The sequence below is a fragment of the Arvicola amphibius genome, chromosome 12 (genome assembly GCF_903992535.2).
Source record: "Arvicola amphibius chromosome 12, mArvAmp1.2, whole genome shotgun sequence".
Lineage (NCBI taxonomy): Eukaryota > Metazoa > Chordata > Mammalia > Rodentia > Cricetidae > Arvicola > Arvicola amphibius.
In genome coordinates this window covers 30,585,530-30,602,920 of record NC_052058.2, presented here as the reverse complement: position 1 = coordinate 30,602,920, position 17,391 = coordinate 30,585,530, and positions in this window count along the sequence as shown.

Here is a 17,391-nt window from a genome sequence, read left to right as displayed (position 1 = left end):
TATCTTTTATTTTATTTTGAGACAGTGTCTTACTAAATAACTCTGGAACTCACTATATAGACCGGGCTGGCCTCCCATTAACAGAGATCCTTTTGCCTCTGCTTCTCAGTTGATGGGATTAAAGGCATGCACCATTCCACTAGGCTTGATGAGTGTGATGTTTTAAATAGGGAATGTGGCTGAATGGTAGAGTGTTTGTCTAGTGTTGTGGCAATAAATAATGTGATATTTCATGTACCTGCAAATTATAGTCCAGTACCATGCCCTAGTTAGAGTACTGTAAGCCTTTTATGGCAGATGGGAAACTGAGGCTGAGAAGGTTTGTGGTTACTCAAAGATCTTTTTCTTGGAACTACAGGATCAGGACCATAACCACAGTTCTATGGCATCTAAGTTCCTGAGCATCAATTCTCTCTGAGGGACAGATAGACAACTAAGCCAGTCCTGTCCATGTTCTGAGCCACGGTAGGTGCCAGGTAGGGAGGGATGAGACCTCTGCCCTCCACCTACAGTGTTCCTGTACTTGGGCTGCCATGGGGCCTGTCGCTGAGGTGTCCTGCGCTCCTTGGTTTCCTCCAATATGAATGAGAGGCCTGATGTCTGTTGGTTCGGGGACACTTACTGGGTAGATCTAGGGGTCAGTCCCGGTTTATTTCCCTGTGGGTTCCTTATCCCAGAACTGAGATTTGACTCAGAGCCAAGTGTAAAGTAAAATGTTTTCTAATTTAGTCCTAGATTCTGTTTTTCTTTGTTGCCTTCTGGTCTGAAAGTCTAGGGCTACGATCACCGTAGTTTCCTGGAGTACTTATCTAGAACAGCTGGGCTCCCCGGCCTGTGGAAGGAGCAGTCAGTGTTATGCTGCACATGAACCTGATCTGTCTTGGTTGCCTGGATCCCAGCAGCAAACACTGGAACTCAACTTAGCCCAGAAGTCAGTCAGGGTTGTCTAGTGCCCTAGGTCTCCTTCAACATACTTGGTCCGTCCTACCCTGCATGGCTCCCTGCATGTGAACACGCTGACCTCTATGCTTGGCGTGTCCTGTCTGTGTGTCCTTATCTACGCCCACAGTGCTAGTGCACCTATCTCCTCTGCTGGGTTCCCAGGTGACTGCCTATTATCCTCTCCTGCAGCTGACCTTGTCAAGCCCCATCCACCTGCCCCCAGAGGAGTTGGGTTTACTCTTCTGGCCTTGTATTTCCAGTGATCTTTCCAAGACTACTGTGGGAATAGAGCCAGAGCCAGGCTTTGGGCCCACAGAGAAAAAGCCTGCCTCCTTGCTTGACTCCCAAGTGTTGCTTAAGTAATTTGGCATGAGAGTGGGTATGTAAATGTTTCATTAGAATGAGGGACAAAGAGCCTGGTCTTGGGTAGATGACTCTGTTGCAAGGCACAAAGCTCTTGGAGGCTTGGGAACTGCTTGTTCCCTTGGGAGGTGCTCAGAGGTCCTCATGCTTGCTGTCTAGATAGGGTCTTAACTGGCCTAGGATGTCTTGCCTCCAACCTGGAAACTCCAATTCTATCAGTTCTCCCCCTGAGGTAGGGGTTTGTATAAGTGTGTATGTGTGTGTGTGTGTGTGTGTGTGTGTGTGTGTGTGTGTGTATGTGTGTGTCAGAGTAGCAGGTTTCATTTCTTCAGATAAACCCAAAGTAGGGTCTCATGGAAACTGGGATTGGGACAGTTTCCCAGGGTCAACCTGCTTCATCTTCAGCCCTAGTACCAAGCAGGCTAAACTTGTCCATCTTCTGAGATCAGGTGAGTTTGGGCACATTCAGGATCCTGTGACGCTAGATCACTGACTGCCTCTGACTTGACCTCCTCACACTTGGGTGGCACCCTTGGGGAGGGCAGGAGAGTACAGGGAGGGCCTTCCTTTCCCAATCTACTTCTAGTGTTTGAAGAGGGACTTTGGGGGCCCTGCTATGATGTGGAGAGAGGAAATGGAACACTCTCTGGGCTTTGGTCGGATATGTTCTCCTGAGCTGGGACATGGGGTCCCTGTCCTGGCTGACTTGTCGTGTGATCATGATTATTGTCACTGGAGTTCAGTTTTCTTTGCTAAAATTCATCAGTTGTATGAAGTCTTTGGATAATTAACATTTCTAAAGCCAGGTATGGTGCCTACCTCTAATCCCAGTACTTGAAGGACTGAGGCAGGAGCATCAAAAATCCAAGGTCAAGACAGGCATTGTGGTGCACACCCTTAATCTTAGCCCTTAGGAAGCAGAGGCAGATGGATTTTTGTGAGTTGGAGGCCAACGTGGTCTACAAAGTGAGTTCCAACATGGTCTCGAATACATAGAGAGGCCTATCTCAAAACAAACAAAACACATTTCCTGGATTGTCAGCTCATTTACTCCCCACCCACTTGGTAAGGAAGCTTGTTTAAAAGAGCTGGCAGCGCTGAACGGCTGAACAATGAGGCTAAATAGCCTTTTTCAGGTCTCACAGTCAGCACATGAAGACGGGGGTTACACAGCCCAGCTTTCTGACTGACTGAATGCAGATGCACAGGTATGGGGGCTTTCAGAACTGTAACCATGGCAACCACAGTACTTGTTTGTAGCTTGCTGAGTAACTTTCCAATACTACCACACTGACTTCCTCTGACAAGGCCCCCAGGAGTAAACTGAGGCAAATTGTGGAATTTGGACACCATCACCCAATCATTAGTCAAGGGTGGAATATAGGAAGTATGACTTTGGGATTTAAGAGGACATGGTAACCAAATCTCCCAGTGTGTAAGATATGGAATACAGTGGATACTCAATAATCACTGGACCCAGTTTTGTCTCCATGACTGCCTCTGGAAAGGCCGGATGTTTATGCTGGTGTCTTCCTCCACTGTGCTCTGCCTTACATTAAATTGAGGCAAGATCTCTCACTTGAGCCTTGATTTGCTAATTTAGCAAGACAGCATTGCTGCTATTATTCTGAGCAAATTGTCTATTGTATCAGTTGTGAATAAGAAAAGGTTTTTTTGTTTTGTTTGTGAGTTTTTCGTTGTTGTTTTCCCAGACAGGGTTTCTCTGTGTAGTCCTAGCTGTCCTGGAATTCCTCGAACCCAAAGATCCACCTGCCTCTGCCTCCTGAGTACTAGGATCTATCTATCTATCTATCTATCTATCTATCTATCTATCTATCTATCTATCTATCTCCCTATCTCCTTTTTCTTTCTTCTTTTTTTGGCTTTAGCACACATTTATTAGAAAAGTATTTTTTAAAAAGCCCCAGTGACCTTTGGTTTGAGACCATTTTGCTCTGATTTGAGTTCCATATTACTGCCAAGTGACTCGTCTGAGCCTCAGTTCTCTCATATATAAAATGGGGCAATAGTATTCACCCGGAAGCCTGACAGGATGAAAAGAGCCCGCCAAGCGAAGGGGAAGGTCTCCGAATTAGTTGTTTAGGCGTAGCTATTTTGCTTTTTTCTCTCCTTTTTCCTTTTTCATTGTTTTTTTTTTCTTATATCAACACAATGGAAGTTTGATAGGTCTTGGGTCCACATGCTTTTACTTGAAGAATATTTTCTTCTGATTACTGATTTAAGATCTTCCAAACAGGTTTTAATTCATAGAATAGGGCTTCACATTAAAACTCCTTTTCCCCCCTTTTTCTTTCTTTTTAACATTTCCCCTTTTTATTAAGAATAGGTTCTTATCTCATACAATACACCCTGATCACAGTCTCCGCTCTCTCTGCTCCTCTCAGTTCCTCCCCACCTCCTCTTCCCCCTTGATTCACTCCTTTTCTCTCAGTAGAAAAGAAGAGGCTTCTAAGAGATAACAACAAAACAAAACAAAATATAATACGATAAAAGAAAAACCATCACATCAAAGTTGGACAAGGCAAACCAAAAGGAGGAAGAGAACCCAAGAAAAAGTACAGGAATTTGAGACCCACTTGTTCACACACTCAGGAGCCCCAAAGAAATATTAAACTGAAAGCTGTATCATATACACAGAGGACCTGTGCAGACCCATGCAGTCTCTGTGAGTTCACATGAGCTTTGCTCGGTTGATTTAGAGGGCCTTGTTCTCCTGGTCTTTTCCATCCCCTCTGGCTCTCACACTCCTTCAGCCTCCCCTTCCTAGGGGTTCCCCAAGCACCGAGGGCATTTGATGGAGACATCCCAGTTAGAACAGTGGGTTTCCCCAGTCTCTCTCTCTGCTGTCTGACTGTGGGTCTCTGTATTCTTTCCCATCTGCTGCAGGAGGGAGCCCCTCTAATCATGGCTGAATAAGGCACAGATTATATTTATCTTTCTATCCTTGAATACATCATTGCTATTATTAATTGTCTGTTGTATCAATTGTGAATAAGAAAAAGTTTCTTTTACCTTTTCTTATTCTTTCTTTGTTACTTTCCCTTCCTTTAACTCTGAGGCTCGACCTGAATAATTTCCTTTCTCTCTAAAGACTTTGCTTTTGCATATGTCTGTGGTGCGTGTGCATGTGTGTGCAGGTGCACACAACCGTGCCCTGGCATGCAGAGGCCAGAACAGGATGTCAAGTATCTTTCTCTCTCCATCTCCACTTTATTGCCTCGAATCAGGGTCTCTCACTAAATTGTAATTTGGTCAGGTTGGCTGGCAGGCTAGTGAGCTCTGTGTCTTCAGTGTCCTACACTTGACTTACAGGTATGTGCAGCCATGGCCAGATGTTAATGAGGGTGCTAGGAATTTCATCTCAGGTCCTTGTGTCATCTCCTCAGCTCTAAAGAACTTCATTTTAGATATCTTGCAAGGCTGGTCTAGTGTAGACAGATTCCCTCAGTTTTTGTTTATTTGAGGAAGTCTTGTCTTTCCATTCACTTTTGAAGGATAATTTGACAGGAAATAGAATTTGTAGTTGGCAACTTTTTTTCTCTCAATTCTTTAAATATTTCATCTTACTCCTTTTTGTTGTTATTGCAGAAATAGTGTCTGGGAGCTTGATTCAATGCTTATCCTTGTTCAGGATTTTTTCTTCATCTTTGGTTTTCTGCAGTTGAGAGAGAGAGAGAGAGAGAGAGAGAGAGAGAGAGAGAGAGAGAGAGAGAGAGAAAGAGAGAGAGAATATTCATTCTAATCACTGTTGTTTTGGCCTCCTGGGTCTACATGTAGTGTCTGACATTAATTCTGGGGCGTTCTCAGTCATTAATGCTTCAGATTTTTTTCTGCCCCTTCCTGTTACGCACCCAGCACCTGGCCTGAAGCCCTGCCGTCTGGATAGCCTGTTTCATTTCTTCTAGCCCATTTCCTCTTTGCAGTCCAGTTTTGGAAATTTGGATAGTTTTGTCCTCAAGCTCAGAGATTCTTTTCTCTACTGTGTCCCATTTCCTAAAGAGCCGTCGGAGGCCATGGGTTAATGTTGACTGCTATGTTCTAATCACCTTCTACCTCATTGCCTTGAGACAGGGTGTCTAATTGAACCTATAGATAGGCTGGTGCTAGCAAGTCCCAGTATCTCTACCCCTACAACACTGGTGTTACAAGTGTGTACATGGACAGGTATATTTTTACACGGGTGTTAGGCATTTGAAATCAGGTCCTCATGTTGGTACAGCAAGTGCACTTACACACTGAGCCACAAGACTACTCAGCTTCTGCCTGACTCTCTCCTGGGGTTCAAGTCTTGAGGAACTGGGATTGCCTTTTCTCAGATGTCAAAGAAATGGAGCCCACCAGCATGCAGTCCTGGTGTCTGGCTTTTTTCCCTTAGCGTATTGCTGGTGAGAGTCTCCATGCTTCTGTGTGTCTTAGTAGCTTGGTCTTTTTCATATCTAGGTAATTCCATTAATCCATTCATTTGTCATTTGTGTGTCTGTTCAGGGCTGGCACCTTGTGAACCAGTAGATGGATGTTAAGTGACTGAGTTGATAAATGATAACCGAAGGTAGACACTCCTTTATAAATGACCAGAACCAGGTGTTAATGTGAATCAGAAGGGACAAGATGATGGCACTTGTCATTAGTTATTTCAGAGTAGTCTTATTGTGTGCCCACTCTTGTGCTGGGTTGGGACAAGTGGTTCCTGCCCACCCACCCTGAGCTGCCTGTTTTGCTGAGGTACAAACTACTTTCCAAAGACTATTCAGGCAGATAAGTGGGGCAGGACGGAAGAGAAGGGAAGGCTGTGGGGGTGGGGAAGACAGAAGAAAGGTGCCGGTACAGTATGGTGACCAGCAGGATAGTCCCTCAGCAAGAGGGACAGGCTCAGACAGACTTCCTAGAGAAGCCAAGGCCTGCCATGGGGCTATCGGCCTCTGGGGTTGAAAGGCTGTCCCTGCAGTAGGAGCAGTCATGTGAAGGCTCATGAGTGGAACATGCAACAAGTAGGAGCAGCGAGGTGAGCTTGAGTATCAGGAGCAGTCAGAGATGAGATGGGGAAGTCCTGGTGCAGATGTAGAAATCCAATAAGTTATATCAAGTGCGACTTTTATTAGGAAGACAAGTGGGACCATTGAAGGTATTTAAGCTGCAAAGCAATGTAATTAAGATATGCTAAATGGAGAAGGGACTAGATGCATGAGTGAAGTCTGAAGTATAGAGAGGTCCAAGCAGCCTAGATTTGGAGAGAATAGTTTCAATTAGATAAACAAAGCCAGTTGAGAGGCTGCCATACTAAGACCTGGGACTAAACTGTTCTCTCTCTCTCCATCTCCCCCTACCCCGTTTCTCTGTGTGCGAGTGTGTGTCTGTGTCTCTGTGTGTGCATATATGTAACAGCATGTGCCTATGGCTGTCAGAGGACAACCTTGTATGTCATTTTCAGGAATGCTGCTGTCCTTCTCCTTTGAGATAGTGTCTCTCTTTGACCTGGAGCTCACCAATTGGATTAACTGATTCATGAGTTCCATGAGTTTTTCTGTCTTTGCCTCTCTGGTTCTGGGATTACAAATATGTGCCACCATGCCAGGCATTAAAGAATGAAAAGAATTTTTTCTTTTACTTTACATATTTGAGTGTTTTGTTTCCATGTACTCATGTGCACCACATCGAGTATTAGGTGACCACAGAGTCCAGAAGAGGATGTCAGATGCCCCGGAACAAGAGTTATGGGCAATTGTGAGCCACCATGTATGTGCTAGGAACTGAACACATGTCTTCTGAAAGAACAGTAAGTGCTCTTAACTATGGAGCCATCTCTCCAGTGCCCATGTCTGGCATTTATATGTGGGTGCTAGGGATCAAACTCAGGTCCTCACACAGGAAGATAAGCACTTTACCCACTGAGAGAGACATCTTCCTAGCCCCCGGGGCTGACCTTATGTGAAGTGGAAACAGTGATCAGAGACGGGTCACCAGACTTGGCACTTGGCAGTAGACCAGATGGCAGTTCCAGTCTTGGGAGGAAGAACAAGTAAGGAGGCTGGGGTGGGGGGTGGAGACAATAAGCAAAGGCGGGGCTAGGAGAGTCCTGTGTCTGAAAGACCTTCAAAAGGAAAGCCCAGGAAACAGCTGTGCATTTGGGTCTGGAAAGGAAATCAGGCTAGGCCTGCAGACCTGGGGAGCCCTGGGATGTAGATACCTTGAGATCTAATCTTGGAAGTTCTCTGGTACCCCTGCTGAGCTAGTCTAACATCAAAGCACATTGAAGGCCAACTGCAATCAAAGGATGCAAGAATTGAATCTGCCTTTTGTTTTGAGGAACTGCCAAGGGTTAGGGAGATCTTTCAGGTAATGCAGGAGAAAGCGAGCTAGTGTGAAGAAGAACAGATGGGCCCAACAAGGCAGCAGCAGGTGCAGGGCTCATGGTGTAGGACATTCCAGAAGGGAAGGGCTAGCTCCCATTTATGAAGAGTATCTGAGCAGCTTGAGTAGCCACAACGTTTCCAGTGGCATCGAGAGCTTTGAACTTGTCCCTGCCTTCATAGGACAGGTAGTGGAAAGCACACTTTACTGAGGACTTATGTGTGGCTTTCATCAGGTCTCCTGATGAAGAGGGCTGTCTGTTGTGAAGTTTGCTCTATAGGTGAAGCCATGAAGGATCAGGGACTCTCTCCCCAACCTCCTGTGAGAATGCCTTTGCTGACTGTCTGCACATAAAAAAAAAAATTGATCCTTTCTTTTCAAGAAGCAAGGAGATGTCCCTATAACACTTTGCTTAGAGGAGAGACCTCATAGTGGAGGAGAATTTCACTGAACCCTAGGAAAGGGGGTCAGGATGTTGGGGACATGCTTGGCCAGTGATAGGTTGGAGCCAGGGACTATAGGTCTAAGTTCCTTAGAAGTAGGAAACAGAGACTAAGGAGAGAGATGACTACCTACAAAAGCCATGGGCTGGTGGTCACCATTCTCTCCATTCCATATCACCATACACAGTGACAAGAATAAAAATAATTTATGTCATGTGACTGCTTTTTAACTAGCTGCTTTCAAGACTTAAGACTAGGATTCTAAAAGGCATGCATTTATAAATTATTAGTCCCGAGCTCATAAGCGCATATACTTTGGTAGCACTTTAAATTAATTTATTGTCATTCATTGCAGCTGTCTGTGATGTAAACCTTCAGCTATAAATTTGTACCATAGTCTGACACACCATTAACTAAGGTGCTGCCCAAGCCAGAGCACATAGTAAAACATCCCAATACAGTCTCTGTAGGGATGAATGTCTCCCTTCTCTTCCTTCTCCCTTCCCCTCCTCACTTCCCCTCCATTCTTCTCTCTCTTCTTTTCTTCCAATGACAGGCAGTATGGAGAGAAGGCAGGTGCTTGAGAGTGGGCTCACAAAAGAATAAGTGAGGACTGAAGAGATGGCTCAGTCTGAGTTCAGATCCCCAACACCTGTATAGAAAGTCAGACATGGTGCCTGTATTCCTAGTGCTGAAAGGGCGAGGAGAATCTAAGAGCTCACCGACTACCAATCCAGCCAATCGGTGAACCCCAGACTCAGCAAAGAGACCCTGTTTCAAAAACTGCAATGGAAAGTGAAGCGGGAAGACACCTGATGTCAACCTCTGGCGGGCACAAACACACACACACACACACACACAGAGAGAGAGAGAGGGGGGGGAAGAGGGAGGGAGGGAGAGAGAGAGAGAGAGAGAGAGAGAGAGAGAGAGAGAGAGAGAGAGAGAGAGAGAGAGAGAGAAGCTGAAAACAAGATACACTGTGACCTGTGGCCCTCCCCAGAACTCAGGGGATTCTGTTCCATTGCACAGAGAGGGCATGGCTTGTCTAGCACAAATGAATAGCAAGGCCTGAGAAATCCACTATCTAGAACCAGAGGACATTGTGCTGCTACCCTTCAGCAAGAAGATGAACAAGGACGAGGGAACAGGAAAGGAAAGAGAAGGGCTTGGGAGCAGAAGAGAGACAGAGGAAAGGGGAGCAGACCTAGAAGAGGCAAGAGGCTCAGGGGAAGATGGAAAGCTGAGTGGTGTCACAGGTCACGTGGTGTGCTTTAGTGGGAGCTGGTGGAGCACTGGGAGACCTGAGCTTACATCCAGCCCTGTGACTGACTAGCCACCTGTGTGTGACTTTCAGCCTACCGGTAGCTCATGTGCTCTTGCCTCAGGTTCTCCACTGGAAAAGGAACTTTACTGGCTTAGAAGCCCTGACTTTGGTAGCTCTACCATTTGGGAGTGGGCCATGCTGAAGCACGATGTAGGGGCTGCTATGCTAAGGTTAGGCCAGGGTGGTGAGCAGGGTCCAGAGCTTTTCCCGGTGGGTGTAGAGGCAGCCCCTTGCCTTGAGGTCAGTCACCAGAACTCTGCAAGCGGTGGAATGGGACTGTGGGGTGCACACATTCCTGGAAGCATCAGAACATGTGTTCTGGGAGCACGGTGCACATTCCTGCCCTGACCTGCAGAGGCCAGTGTGTGTTCTATTCCAATCTGAGACAGGGATGAGCACCGCCTTCTCCAGCTCAGCTTCCTGCCTCAGCCCTGGGAGCCCCAACCAATGTCTGGTCCTGGAAGGAGGCTATGGATATCTGGATGACATCTATTGGTGTATCTGGTGTTTTTCTTGTACTCTCAGGGGCAAAAGTTTTTATCAAATCTTACCCACCCACCTGTCTTGTTCCTTCACATCTGGAAGATGTGAAGCCTAGAGTAGGCGGCATCAGGAATGGCCCACAAGGATATGACTAGGTAGTGTGATTGTCGCTCCGAGGCACACAACAGAAAGTAAGTGAAGGGTCCTTTCAAGCAGGGTTGTTCCTGGTCACACCATGAGTCTTCATTTTTCCATACCCATCCCATGTAGACATAAGCTGGGATCCAGGTCCCCAGAATGCTGCAGATCTGTCTGTACATCCTCATTGTTTTCTTAGACTAGGCCTTTGGGTTTGATGTTGAGGTCTGCCCATGTATTTGATGATTTGAGGGGTCATTGGAGGTCACAGAGGCAGGATCTGTCTATGCCTATTGGCTTTCGAGGCTCTAGGACTCCATTTCAGCTTAGCTGGGTAGTAGAGCGAGGAAATGTCATGTGAAGACACGCATGCATGTGTGGACACTCCCCTGAGAGCACACACTCGTGAACATGACTCTGTAAAGTCTTCGTGGGAACTTGAAGGTAATCCCTGTTCCAGCTGTGGAGGTGAGCCTCAAACCAGCTACGTCCAGGGTCTAACTGGGGCATCTTCCCTGTACATGTTACCGCAGCACCAGGAGGAGAGTGAAGGATTGGAATAGGGACACCTATGACCTGTGACTTCAGAGCTCAGTCCTGGAATCCAGGGTATCCCCTCTCTTCTGGTGCTCCCGTCTCCTCTTATCTACAGTCAGACCTTGAAGAGCCAAGAACCAGTTCTATTAATCAATTATCTACTACCTGAGCTGAGAGCAGGGCTGCCTGGCCAGATAAAGTCCAGGGGGAGGGGAAAAGGACATGGTTTCAAGAGGGACGCTTGTTCTTTTATCTAGAGCTGCACCTCATAATTGGTGTGCATTGCTACGTGCACCCAGTATGTACATCTTGGGGGCATATGCACTACCTCCTTCTTGCACAGTCTCCTACCTGTATCTTCTTAGGCATACAAACCACAATCACACCTGAATGCCTCTGGCTGGTGACAGCCTCACACAAGGCCACATACCGGTGGAGATGTTCCACCCACCCACCCCAGCACCCCATCCTATGCTTTAACAGTCAGGTCACACTTTGTGTACGCATACACACGTCAACACCATGCTGGTCCAGACTGAGGTGGGCATGGCACAGAAAGAATGGCCTTAGGAGGTTTCCAAGGGCAGATGTCACCCTGTCTACTGGAGTTGGTTGCTTCCATCTGAGTTTTTGACCATGATGTTAGTAGAACTAATTTCCAGTCACAATCTAAACTCACTGGTCATACATACGGGACCCTGGGCAAGTCCTGTCTGCAGCTGGTACCTCCACTTCCTCATTCCTGAGATGAGAGATCTGCCAAGCTTAGGTATTCTCAGACCCTAGTCCATAATAACTCTCAGGGTCATGCTTTGTGGATGGAGAGTCAGTGTATGTATGGTGTTCCGTTTGCTGCCGTTTTTGCTATTGACTGGCTTGACAGAGAATTACCTGGAAGCCCTGTCCAGGTACCTGTGGCAGGAAGTCCTACCTCCATCCCTTGGTAATGGACATTTGAAACTCCATTCCTGCTCTGTGTCACTTGAACCCTGCCAGAATTTAACCCTTTACACAGGTCAGGCAAGCTACCCCAGAAGTCCCACTGTGCCCTCAAGAACAACCCAGCTTGACTATGGCTGCCTTTTCTGTTAATACCCAGGAGCTCCCTCCCAGGCTCTTGGTACGTGGGAAACATGGTAGGGTTCTGGTATTTTTACTTTCCTTCTGACAGGTTTCATAACAAGTAGAAGGGTGGACAGTCCAAGGTAGGACAGCACCACACACAGAGGCCCGGGAGAACCTGAGGAGACGCAGTCACAGGAAAGGGATGTGCATGGCATAGGTTTGCGGGAATGGAAGGAAAGCACATATGGTGGGGGAGTGTGTGTGTGTGTGTGTGTGTGAGTCAGCAATGTGAGTGTTGGGAGTGATATGGAGTGCTGGAGAGGTTTGACATGTGTGTGTCCCATAGATGTCTGTGTAAACATGGACATTATCTTGGTTAGCTTGTGAATATGTTTAGTATAGGAGTATTTGTGTCAGAGAGGTAAGGTAATGTATGTGAAGGATAGTTGCTTCTGGTGTCACACACACACAAACACATATACATATAGTGTGGAATGTGTGTACTCTGGGCAAGTTGTCTGTAGGTGGATGTGAGGTATGCATTTTGTATGGGGTGTGCAAACTACGGGCTTGTTATGGGCAGGTTGTATTTGTATATGGATATGTGTGGGGTGTATATGTTGTGGGCATGTTATGGGTGGGTTGTATGGATATGGGTATTATTGTGTGGGGTATGCATGTTGTGGGTATGTTGTGTGACTATGGGTATTATTATGTGGTGCATATGTGTTGTGAGTATGTTACAAGCCAATTGCCTGTGTGCGGCTGTGAATGTGTTATGGGTAGGTTGTTATCTTTTGTGTATATGTGTGGTGTGTATTATGTGGGGTGTGTATGTTGTGGGCAGGTTGTCTGCGTATGGGAGTGTGGGATGCACATATCTTGTGGGGTTTGTGTCTGTGGTGGGTAGGTTGTCTGTGGGATGTGGGCTTTTTGTGGCTGTGAGTATGAGATCAGCATGCCGTGAGCATGTGGGTGTGTGGGGAGGAAGGAGCAGGCAGGCAGGCAGGCAGGCTGACGGCCAGGGCCTCCCCCGCCCTCTGCACAGTGGCTGGCCTGACAGCCGGGCGGAGAAGAAAACTAGACGTCAGGGAAATCAGTCAGAGACAAATCGATTCCCTTTAGAGGTGAGAAAAAGCAGATGCTGCGGCTGCTGGTGGCCTGTTAGGCTCCAAGCCACATCCATCTCAGCCCGCCCCTATTCTGCTGGCTGCCAACTCCCCGCCTTTGTTAGGGGCCCTGCTGCGGGCCTGCTGCCTCACTGTCTTGCCTGCCTTTCTGCGGCAATGCACCCTCCTACATGGGGTACCATACCAGTGTAGGGTATGTGTAAACCTGCACGTGTGTGCATGTGCAAACATGGCACTGGAGAGGCGAAGACCTTGTCGTGAACCTCATCCTTTGGCGCTGAAGTCGGAGGCAAGTGGCTACTGACTTGCCTGAGGACATCTAGGGAGTTGGACAAGGCTGGACCTTGGGCATGGGATCCTTGAGGAGTACAGCCAAGATGGCTTCCACACATTTGCAGGTCCCAGCAGTAGGGATCCATCCTGAGGCCAGGGGCGAGCCAAGTGGCCCTGAGTGGCCAGATGGTGGCTGAGCTCAGTTGGAGCTCTCCTCACTAATGGGGTGTTCCATGCCCCTGACTGCAAACTGTCTCAGCTGTCTCGAGAGCTGCCAACACAGTTGAGGCCTGCCCCCCCAGCCTGTATCTCACGGATTCTCCAGCTGTCAGGTCACCTGGATTCCAGTCCCTCTCCTCTACATCCCCTTCCCCACTAGATCACAACAGCAAGACACATCAGGGAGCCTGTGGTTGCCTAGGGACAGGGACCCTCTGATATGTGGAGCTGGCTTTCTGAGCTCTTCTGTCCAGACCATGGGTTGACCACATGAGTCTGCCTTCACACAACTTGGCTGCTGGTTGGGAGATATGCAGAGCCTCCCCTAGGACTGGGGTTCAGGGAAACATATTGGAAGGCCCCCATATCACACTAGCTAGAGTCTTCCTTGTGGCTGGGGCCTTTAACTGAAGCTGATCTCTCTGCAGAAGGTCTCTGCTTCTGCACCCCACTCTCCACTCTGCTATCCGTCAGCACTGTCCCTGAGCTCTTCCCTAGGGACCAATAGCTTTGCAAGCACTGAGATTCTTCCTTCGTTCTCACTTAGGCAGCAGTCTTTGTCCGGTACAGATGCCCTGTAGATTAACATGAAACATTTGTGGCTGGTAGGAATAGCCACTGCTGGGGTTTGGTTTTGGCATTGCCTATACTGTCAGAGACTCCTCTCTCATGCTCTGCTAGATGCTAACCCTCAAGACTGATCTCAAATTCCCAACTCCTGGGCACATTCTGACACATCTCTATTTGACTGAGCTGGTCACATTCTGGAACCTGGGTCTTGCACCATCATGCCTGAGCTCCTAGCTCTAGCTGGGTGTCTGCTGGGTGTCTGCAGACAGATACCACACCTCTCTGTGCCTCGTATCCTCTTGTGTTGAAGGAAATAGAGCCTTACTCACCCCAGAGGAAGTCAGAGCAAGTGCAGGACACAAGAGCTGCTGTGAGTAACAGCCGTGCTTTGGCTACTAGTGGTCAGGGGCTGACTCATGCGAGTCTTCCCAACACTCACCCCTGGACATGATTCTCATTGTCCAACCAGATGGGAGAGGCCAAGAATCAGTCTACAAACACCGACTGAAACTAGTTTGGGGCCCAGGCCTTGCTGTTGTGTAGCTAGCAATAGGCATAGTTCTGGCCTATGGGATGAAGTCAAAGACTTGACCACTGAAACAGTAGATGGACCCGGGCGTGGATATTGCTGGATGTCCTTTTCGTTGAGCCTGGGGATAACTGTTGGAAGTGAAAGGCAGATTGATTTTGGAATTCTTATTTACCCGTGCTGCCTGGACGTGAGCGGACTGCCCGTACAGTGTTAAGCTTCCTGTGCATGTAGACACCAGGATCTAATGGCTGTGGTGGTGGCCTTGTGTGAGCATAGGGGGAAGATGGAGATAGGGTAACTGTAGGGCTTGTTCCTGGATTGGGGCCTCATAGATAGAAAGTCTGTAGTCAGCTGCTTGTCTGTGGATATTCTGAGCAGTCCCTGCCAGTTCCCAAGCAGGAGATGTGTCCAGAGAGCTGGGTCATAGGCCTGAGAGGTACTTGCCACAGTGTTGAGTGCAGACACGCCCCTGCGGTGAGGACCTGGTGAGTCAGTCTCTCCAATGCAGTGCTGCCTGAGTGCCATGCTCCACCCCACCCCCTAAGAAGGGAACTGGTGTTGTCTGGGTTTCTGTGTTGTCTCCTCTGGGCCTCTCCAGAACCTCAGGAGGGAAGAAATAGTATCAACTATGAAGAAGTAGAATCCAAGGCTCCCAGTGTCATGCAGTTTACTCAGGGCCGTCTTGCCACGACGCATGGGACCTGAACCTGCCTGGTTTAACTTCCTGATCATTCTAGGGGAAGATATGGGTACAAAAGATGGGCTTCGGAAGGCCAGGATCCTAAGAGGCAGAGGCCTGGGTGGGTCCTGGGTCTCCCTAAATGATCATCCTGTGCCTTCCATTAGCCTTTCTGAGCAGTCTACGAAGGGGTGGGCTCCTGCCCTCCCTGCCAGTCTGGTGGGCAGTGCTCAGATTTTTCATCAGTGCATATCCTTGGACATCCCTCCCACGGAGAGGTTGGGTCTCTACAGCCTTCCTTTGAATCTGAGCAGATCTGTGACTTTCATATGATTGTGTCAAAAGAAACTATAAGCTAACTTGCTGGCTTCTATCATGTTGCTAGGACACTTGCTCGTGAAGCCCTTGTTTGAGTATGAAGTATCCCCTTCCAGGCTGCCATGTCCAGAGGAAGCCCAAGGTACAGAGGCCATGCCAAAGGCGTGGGAGCCCACAGTGCCTGAGGAACCAGTCATATAGCCTTTCTGGTCGCTGGAGTTTTTCAACCAACTTCCTAGAGACGATGGTACAGCACCGTGTCATCTCTGCTGTGGCCACTCTGAACCCCAGGCCCACAGAACTAGACATATAATCAAACTATTCCATGCATGGAGAGTCTGAGGGCTTTGTCATGAAATAGATGGCCAAGGAACTGTGGAAGGTGGAACACCTCATGTGGTCACCACAGGAGCCCCTCCAGGCCATTTGCCTCATGTTTAGGAGTCAGGTTGAGCTTCTACTACCAGGGCAAAACATTGCTTAAACTGGAGAATGGCCGTGAGAACTGGGGACTCTGCTTTTCCTGCGGGTTGGTTCAGCTTTCCCTGCCCAGGCTCCACTGTGGATCTTCTGTACCCTTAGCTGTGTAACTTAGATTCCTCATCCCCTTTCCATCTTCTCTGAACTGGGAGGGCTTACGTGGGTGAGTAAACTCAACCTCTATGGTCTGTGAGCTAGGAGGACCCACCTTCTTCCCTCAGAGGCTGCTGACAGAGCTGATTGTGGAGTTACAAATGCTCATTGTACCTGAAGTCACCCTCTTCCTGACACTTGGGTCAGTTCGCAGGACGTTCACAAACACCCACTCTCTGTTCCTTCCAGTAGCCCCCTGGAGTATGTCGGTATGATCCCATCCTCCACATGAGGAGACTCAGGTTGAGGCACATGTCCCTGTGACCAGGGTCTCAGCAATGGGCTCCAGGCTCAGCACCCTACTCTTGTTGGATTTCCCTCCACAGTCGAAGGGTTCCTGCTGATTTGCCTAGTCCCACCATCTCCACTGCTTCTTTTTTGCTCTGCACTTCTGGGGGCTGTAACTTAGTTCTCTTTAGATAACTGCCTTCCCTCTTGGGCCTCCTAGTCCTTATTTATGAAACGAGGGAGTCTGGGTAGGTGGCAAAGGGCTTCTTCAGCTCCAAGACGCTCAGGCAGGTAGGTTTCCAATCTGAGAGTGAAGTGTCCAAGATACCTACTGCTCCTCTTCTGCTGGGCCCAGACATTCTTTGTCTGTGGGAAATGGGGGCTGGGGTGCATCATATCCAGCTCGGCTCCATTCTGCCTCAGGCTGCTCTTGACAGAGTGACAGGAGTGGGGTCTCTTTTGGGGCAGTGGGCTCCTTAGCGGTTCCTTCTGGTGGCCCATTTCCTGCTGCTCACTCTCCCCACCTATAACCCCTAGTCAGGTCTTTCCTGACTGGCTTCACTGAGCTGGCTGGGACCTCTCTTATTCCAGGTAGCCTTCCAGGGCATGCGCAGTGAGGCCCTTTATTCGTTTTCCTATAGTGCTTGGGATCCCCTAAAGACCCTGGTTAGATTTCAGTCATTCTTAACTACCTGCTTGATCCTTCTCATCTTCAGGCCCAGAAAGGCAAGGTCCAGACATGTCTGCCTGCTCAGCTTTCCCAGGGTTCTACATAAGGTGGGAACCAATCAGGATTACTTGGTCAACACAAGTTGCACAAATGACTTTTAAAACTCTGTGTGTGTGGGGGGGGGAAGAGAGAGAAAGAGAGAGAGAGAGAGAGAGAGAGAGAGAGAGAGAGAGAGAGAGAGAGAGAGAGAGAGAGAGAGAGAGAAAGGACATCTTGTGGGAGCCAGTTCTTATCTTCTACCACATGGGTCCTGGGGATTGAACTCAGGTCATCAGGCTTAACAGCAAGCACCTTTACCCACTGAGCCATCCCACTGGTCATAAATGAAATTTGATAAGAAATAAACAATGAAAACAAGATTATTCTATTCTTAAAATTCTCCAACTTTTTCTGCCCAAGCCTAAAACTGGGCCAG